General features: G+C 33.4%; 1 pseudogene; it reads left to right on the top strand.

Annotated features, from left to right (window-relative positions):
• Positions 1–291: 291 nt before the first annotated feature.
• LOC105093624 (casein kinase II subunit beta-like) lies at positions 292–8,339 on the top strand (annotated as a pseudogene).
• The last annotated feature ends 494 nt before the right edge of the window (positions 8,340–8,833 follow it).

The raw sequence follows: 8,833 nt of genomic DNA, 5'->3' as shown, positions 1-8,833 counted from the left end.
ACAATTCTCCACCCTATTCTGACAGTTCATTTGCATGTTGCCCAGGATCCAATCCCATGAACTTGGTTCAGCTTCACGATGTCTCCACATACCATTGCGTTACTCCTGAGCACAGCAGGACGCCATCAGTGCCCCACCCTGTGGTCAGCCGGTAGGGCACCATCATCACAACAGGTCTCAGACTGCAGAGCTGTCTAATGAGCTGGGAGTCCTGTTCTCCCCAGTGAACACGATCTCACCCAAATAATCTCAGGTCCCTTCTCAGGATTCTCAATGTGTAAAAACCATGTCATGGCCACAGACATTCCTGACAACCAGTATCACATTTGGCCTCATAACCTCATGGATACCCCTGTGACTACCTTCCAGGTAAATCAAAGCTCTTCTTAAAATATATAGTATAGATCAGTGGTAGAGTGCATACTAAGCATGCACAAGGTGAGGGTTTCAATCCCCAGTACCTCCATTAAAATATATATATATACACACACACGCACACACACACACTGACTTTTTACATCTACTACTGTTGATTTGATCTAGGTGCAAAATGACAGTCTCCTGGGTAAAGAAAAAAAAACTTTATTAACTTCACTTTAAAATATGAAAAGGACTATATGCTCTGCTGTTTATCAAAAAATAACCCCACCCATCATCTGCAACACTAGTTTAGTCCTCAGCTGTGTTTATGTGCTACAGACGAACTTAAGTATGAAAACAAAATTTAGCTGGCCTATTAAATCACTATTATTTGATCATAATAAAAATGTGTTTGCTAAGGTCCAGAAACTTATTTTTTGTGTTTCATGCAGCATATAGAAGACACTGACACAGCAGAATTAATAAACAACTCGTCTTCTTTAGTGAAATAAAAAGAACGCTTTCAGTTGTACTCCTTGTTGCTTTGGAGTAGTTTTCAGGTCCCTTGCATGACAGCTATCATACTTATAGTCGAGCTGTTAAGGACAAAATAAATTCACAGTTGAGGACAACAGATTTTAATTGAAATGGAAATTTCACTGTTCTGCCCTCTAGAATGTGTTTATTTTCAGCACATGTAGTTGTCTCCTGTATTGTTAAACCTACAACTGCTGTATTTTCCTTCTGAAAAAATAGCCAAAGACAATCAGCAAAACATTTTCTGCAAAATAAAGATGATATGCTTAACAAAAAAAGAAACAATGACAAAAACGAAGTGCAGGAAATGTTTAGTGAGAGGATTCAGTATTAGAAACTAGTGACAGACAAAATCCGCTAAAATTTGCAAAAGTTACATAGCTCAGCCCTTACTGTAGAAAAAATACATATTTAAGGATATAAAGTACTATTATATTCACTCCTGATATTTAATGACAATAAAATTATGGTTTATTTAGCTCCCAAATCTGAATTTCTTTATGTCTCTTCTAAAAGGAGACTTTTCTTCTCTACTTCCTCAGTCAGTTATTTCTATAAGCTTTGTAATGTATTTTATTATCTTGTCTATTTTTCTTCCCCTCCTGTAACCTTTCTTTTGTAAATTTGTGTCCTTTTAGTATTGAATATCATTTTACTGATATCTCTGAAGAAGGAAAAATAAACTTGTTTGAATCATCATTTTGAGTAAACATATCTTTATAGTTTTACCATACCTAAATCTATCAATACAATTGCAGCAGAACAAAGAGAAGAATATGGGGATGAATAACAAAAATACTTCATATTTAGGGACTGCTTATAAAAGAAAATTGACCAATAGGAGCAATCAGAAAGAGAAAATTTAGAGTTTTTACTGGCATTGAAATCAAGAGAAGAGAGAGAATCAAGAGTAAAATACGTTAAGAAGGGGAGAATGGTGAGTTGGTTAGTGTCTTCATGTATGATCCTGGCAAGAAGGTATTATTTTAAAACAACAGTTTAAGTTAGGCTACATGTTATGTCCCCTTAAGAAATATGTTCCTCTCCATGCAATTCAAGGAGTAGAATTAGCTGGAGAAACAAGAAGCTCATTCTGGGAGAACTGGACAGTGAGTCCCCTGGGGTTGGCATCTCTCCTTACTTTGCTCAGCTCTTCTAGTGGGAAGTGCAGCTTTATTTCATGAAAAGCATGTCTATTTATCTGCTTATCCCAAAGTGACAAACTTTCAAGTTTGAACTATAAAAAGAGAGTAAGTAGGGGTGGGTTTTTCCAATGAAAATCAGACTGACATTATTGGCCCAGAAGTCGCCTGGCTTTGCTGTACATCCCTTTCTGTGGTCATGAGGGTAGGAAGAGCTATGCATCGTTTTTATTTTTTTGTTCTGTTTTGTTTTTTTGTTTTTGTGACAAAATACATATAACACCTAATTTACTATTTAACCACTTTTAACTGTACCGTTCAGTGGCATTAACTACATTCACATTGTTGTGCAACCATCACCACCATCCATTTACAGGACTTTTTCATCTTCCCCAGTTGAAATTCGGTACCCTTTAGAAGATAACTCAGCACTCCCCTTCCCTGCTTCCTTAGACAAGCCCATTCCACTCTCTGCCTCTATGAATTTGACCACTCTAGGTAATTCATGTAAGTGGGATCATACAACACTTATCTTTTTGTAACTGGCTTATTTCACTTAGCATAATGCCTTCAAGATTCATCCACATGGCAGCATGAGTCAGAATTATATTCTTTTAAAGACAAAAATATTCCACTGTATGTGGGTTTTGTTTATTCATTTATCTACAGATGGGCTCATGGGTTGATTCCACCTTCTGGCTATTATGAATAATGCTGCTAGAACATGGGTATCCTGATATTTTTTGAATCCCTGCTTTCAGTTCTTTGGTGTATGTGCTCATATGTGAAATTGCTGGAACATGTAGTAATTCTATGTTTAATGTTTTGAGGAACAGATATACAATTTTCCATAGCAGCTGCACCATTTTACATTCCCACTAGCAGTGCACCAGGGTTAAAATTCCTACACACCGTCACCAAAACTTGTCATTTTCTATTTGTTTCTGGCTTTTGTTTGCTTTTGTTTTTGATTGTAGTCGTCCTAAAGGGTATGAAATGGTATTTCACTGTGGTTTGAGGTAGCCTCCTTTTCTTTGGCAGTCCCTTCTCTATGTTAAGTTTTCATTTCTTCAATAAAGACTATTTCATAACCCCTGCTACGTAATGTTGAAAAACTTGTCCCAAAGTTTTACATAACAAATAGCAACCAAATAGAGAGCTGCATTATAACAGGTAGAGACATAGAAAGACCCACTTTTCACAGAATGGTAATGACAAAGGGACCTACCTAGAGGTCACATCAGAATTATTAAGTAAGAAAGTGACAGATGTTTTTTGACTTTTAAAAATCAACTTTTATATAATTAAACTGATAAATAAATGCATTGGTAATATGCAGGCTACATATCCATGCATAGATGTGTATATGTAAATAGACGTAATTTTGTACACATATATAAATTTTTGAGACAGAGAGAGAGAGGATGCCTAGTATTTTCCTTCTAAGTAGCAACAGAATTTTGGTCTTGGTTCGATAAAAATTTTCATTAAATATGTATCATTTAGCTGGACTAATTAATAGTCTGATGCTTCTTATAATCATATTGCTATATTAATTCATCTATAACATCAACATGTTGAATAGTCATAACATAAAAGAAATAAGTTTGATCATTACTTTTAAATCAAGCAGTAGTCATTTTCTTAAGAATATTAAAATTTGGAAATATAAAAAGCATACCTGCCTTGGTTCTACTATTATTCACTCATCATTTTTGCCCCTACACTACTTCTATAGAACACTCCAGACTATCACTGAACATGGAAGGGAGTTAATCTCCTTGGCATTTAGAAACATCCAAGTGACCTTTTTTTGGTCTTTAAAATATGTTTCTTATAATATAGACTGTTTCACTTTTCTGTGGAGAGCTCAACTATGTTTTAAAGTGCATGTAAAGAATGTTAGCTTTCTTTTGTGTGTACTAGTTACTTCTACTTACAAAGTTACTTCTACTCACAGTTATTTGCTAAAAATTGCTCCAGGTTGTTTACGTCAGCTCTGTTTACATGAGTCTTCTTTCTTTTGACTTTGAAATAGATCTTGCAATGTTCGTATCCTTCCCTGTAGTGCTTGAGATAAACAATCACCTTTTTTATATAGTTGCCATTCATGTTAAGGATAGTCAAAGGATATGTGAACAGTTAGCATCAACTTTTTATCTTATCTATGTTTTGTTCCTACAGAGGTCTAAAATAATGTTCTAAAATGCCCTACAACAATTGCCTTCAAAGTTGTTGATTATTAGCAAAATATGAACTTAATCATTTATATAAATTGAAGGATGATAAAGATTTGTCTTGCCTTGAAATGATGTGATATTCCTTTTGACAGCGATCTTAACAACATAACCATTTATATTTGATTCACTTGGGAAATTATACCAAGTGATTAAGAATCATTCTTATTGACATATCAGCATGATATTGGGAAATATATTCAAAAACTTTAATTATGAATATGTTAGAGAAGTAAAATTTCAGAAAAGTTGTTTGAAACCCACTACAGTCATCATTGATCTTTATCTACTGAAGACTCAAAAGTATACAGTACATAGAAAGTATACAGTATACAGAAACTCAAAGTTTCCTATTTAGGGTAGCTTGGTTAGTAAAATATTTATCTGAAACAATATTTGAAGTATTTAGAACCAGTTTTATTTTTCTTTTGTGAGGGACATTTGTGGACATTTTTACTTAATCCTCTTAAGGCTGATATTTCAGCAGAAATTCAGCATTTTAAGTTTAATCAAAATTTTCAAACTGGTCAAAGACACACAAAAACACACATTCATGGAATTGTAAGTTGTGAACATTTATTTAAAATTGCTAATGAAACATTTATTGATTTAACTTAAAGAACTTTATGAGTGTTTTGATCTTGTTTTATTGCTTTAGGCCTAACCTTTGAAAGTCAATGTTCTAATCATTCTTAGGGAAAATTAAATGCTATAACAAATTTTTACTTTTCTGTCCACTATTTCCAAATTCTAGTCTTTTGTTAAATTACTATGCACCTACAAATATTTATTTTGGAAAATATTGAGCAAACTTCTTTTGTCCAGAATGAAAAACTTTAAAAGTTGAAGACGGATTACACAAAAGAACACATGCTTTTCTTTTCAAAGGAGCGTGGTTTGAAGAGCTTATAATGACTTAGCAAAGGTTTTCTGAAGATCAAATGCATTTTAAATGTGCCTTCTTTTGAGTGGTAATTTCTAAATTAATTGGAAGCATGCAAAGTGGTTCTAAATTAATGGTAAAAAAATCAACTGCCAATTTTTTAAACTGGCCCTTTAAGTTTTATATTAATAAATCACAGTTAATGATATACATTAAATTTTTCTGATTAAGTATCCAGATTAAGTTCATCCAAAGAAGAAATAATGCATTTCTACATTAATTTGTGATCATTGGAGCAATGACTATATCAAACTAAATAATGATACTTTGACAGTGTTAAGGTGCAAATGTATGCGAAAGTAACATTTTGCCAAAGAACGGAAGATATACATTTGTACTAGCCCTGATTTAAAGCTTTCATACAGGATTATTTTTTTGTCTGGAAATGGTTTTCCCCACATATTGCCTGGCTTACTCCTTCAATTTCACTCCTCACAGAGACCAAATCTGACCACTCCACATCAATCGCCCCAATGGACTCTGAAAACTATTGATCTCTTAGGTTTTTTCATAACATGAATTTTTAATTAGCTGTATGTTTATTCATATAGTCTCTGTATTGTTTATGGATTGCCTCCCCTGCTACTGCCAGAATCCTTTGGGTCTAAGAACTTAAGATTGTCTTATTATTGATCTATCCCCAGGACCTAGAGCCATTTTGGAATTTAGTTGGAGCCCAATATATATGTGTCCAAAAAAAAAAAAAAAAAAAAAAGATTCAACAATCTAAGAGAAATTTCAGGAAATCTTCTCTTGTCAAAATCACATAAAAATATGCAATGTCTTTAAAACAGCAATAACTAATTCGATGGGAAGAACAGGCTGAAATGAAGAGGTAATAATGAGTCAAAAATGAGTGAGATTAAAAAAATACTGCTAAGAAAGTAAAAATGCAACTTAAAAATTACAGCCACACTAGAGGCCCTAAGACAATAAGAAACATTAATATGATTATAAATGTCACAGAAATAACCTTTTTTGAGTAAGTTACTGGATCAGAAAACAAAGCATAAAGTCTGAGTTTTAAAGATGAAAGACCTACAAATACAGCCAGTTAAAACCAAAATACCCCAAATTTTGACAAAAATGTTAAAAATAGATAACTATATACAAGAAAAATATTTAAAAAGTGATGAAGAATAAATGTCAATTGATACTTACAAACAATACTAGTCTAAAATAGGGATACAATTAGTCTGAAACAATTGAGTATCAGAAAATAATGATGAGAAGTACAAAGAGAAGTTAATAAAAATTCAGTGATAGTGCAAGAAGAAAAAAATAAAGTTCAATGAAACAAGAAAGTAATAGAAAAGGAAACAGAAGTAATTGAATTACTAAACTCTAGGCTATTCTTTCTATATAACTATATTCTCAATCTATTCACCTTTCTGTCTCCATATTTGCAGCATACTTTGGACATTTTAAAATAAACTCCAGCACAATTTGAAAATGTATAAATAATAAGTGTTTATATCACATTTCCTTAAATCAGTGTTATAAACTTAGTAATTAATAGCAAAATTCGATAAAATAGTATAAAGGTAAAAAAACACATTTCTGAATGTTTGTGTAAATAAGAAAATAAAAGCTGAATTTTTAAATTTCTTATAAATATCAAAATCAACTTTATACCTCAAAACTCAAGTATAAGGACAGTTCAGAAAACCATTTGTAATATTTACAAAAGCTGAAGATACATGTTTCCAGAGATCAATTCCACTTCATATACATATATATACACATATATACCTAAACCCCAAAATAGTGCATTCATGAGTTCACTAAATTAAGGTATGCACTAGAATATTCATTATAGCATTATTTGTGAGCCCAAACTGGAAACTACCCTCATAAATGTCGTCACAGGAGAAGCCATAAAAAAACTGAGGAATATTCACATAATGAGAATCAATGATCTATAATGTATATAATGCATAATTTATTAATATTAAGTACATAAAAAGACAACACTAATCTCTGGTTTTAGAAGTCAGGGGAGTAGTTAGTTGGAACAGTGATTGAGATGAGAATGTTCTAGGTTCATGGTATTCTGTTTTCGATCTGAGTCCGACTAAGCAGGTATCTTCTGACTGAAATCAACCCACTGAGCTGACCTCTTGATAATGGTATTAGTCTCTACTGATACTACACTCAATAAAAATTGAAAACTACATAGAAATTAAAAATAGCATTTCCATGTATTGCTTTTTAAAATTCATTAAAATAAGCAGAAAAACGTTTTAATCATGTCATGCTTTGCAAAACAAAATAAAAGAAAAAAAAAACCCTAAATTTCAAAGACTTTTAAGATTCAAGAACACAAAATTACAGAGACAAGCATCAGAAAATCAGTAAGAAAAAATAAATAAGTGATAAATGTAAAATAAATTACTTAAACACCAGGAAAATAGTGTTATTTATACTGGTTCAGTGGGCTCTGTGGCAACGAATTCTTCTGTGAAATGGATGAAGACTAAATCCAGGGCAAATTTAATCTCAGTGAACTCAATGAGCAGACGCCTCATGATGGGCAAATTCTAGACATGATCTTAGACCTGAAGTCTGATGAAGAGCTGGAAGACAAGCCCAACCAGAACGACGTGATTAAGCAGTGAGCTAAGATGCTGTATGAGTTGACCCAGACCCCCTACCTCCTCGCCAACCATGGCAGCACCCAGATATTGGAAAATAACGAGCAGGGAGGCTTCAGCTATTGCCCTGTGTGCACGGTGAGAACAAGCAATGCTTCCTACTGGCCTTTCCGACATCCCAGTTGAGGCTGTGGTGAAGCTGTACCGCCCCAAGTGCATGGACGTGTCCACAGCCAAGGCACCATGGAGGCAGCACCACATGGAAGGCTCCTGCTTGGGCACTGGTTTCCCTCACGTGCTCTTTATGGTGCACTCTGAATGCTAGCCCAAATGGCCTTCCAACCAGTTTATACTCAAACTCTACAGTTTCAAGATCCATCCAATGGTCTACTAGTTCAAGCTGCCTGCAGCTTCAGGAGCCAGTCAAGATGTTTCACTGATTCCCACCCTGGCATGTCCTTCAGTCTTTGACAGCTCCAATCCTCCCTGCCACCCTTTAAGAAACCCTCTATGTTTATTATTTTAAATTAAAAGAGTCATTATTGTGGTCGGAGTATGGAATAAAGTGGGAAAAAGGCAAAAAAAAAGCATTTATTAAAAATGTATATAAATTATAGTCAAATCTCTCTTTAAAGGGAAAGACTTAATGGCTCCTGATATAGAAATTGTGAAATGATACTGCTTTTAATAATTCTATGCTAATTTATTTAATTATTAAATGAAATTGATTATTTTTATTAATATACATCAGCGACATTGATTAAGGCAGAAGAATACTGAACAGCGCCATAATAATAAAGAATATAGTTTCTTAAATCTACAAAAACTACCATGTTGAAAAGGTATAGGAATCACATGATTTTAGGGAGGAATTTTTCATATATCTAAAATCAATTAATTCTCAGTATTTAAACCGTTCTGAGATATAGATTGAAATGGACTTTGCTGTGTCAAACCACAGACTGAATAGCATTTTTTCCAAAAAGCAAATCTCAAACTTCACTAGTAAGTAGCAATTAA

This window comes from Camelus dromedarius, chromosome 3 (assembly GCF_036321535.1).
Source record: "Camelus dromedarius isolate mCamDro1 chromosome 3, mCamDro1.pat, whole genome shotgun sequence".
In the NCBI taxonomy this organism is placed as follows: Eukaryota; Metazoa; Chordata; class Mammalia; order Artiodactyla; family Camelidae; genus Camelus; species Camelus dromedarius.
This window is presented reverse-complemented; position numbering and strand designations above follow the sequence as displayed.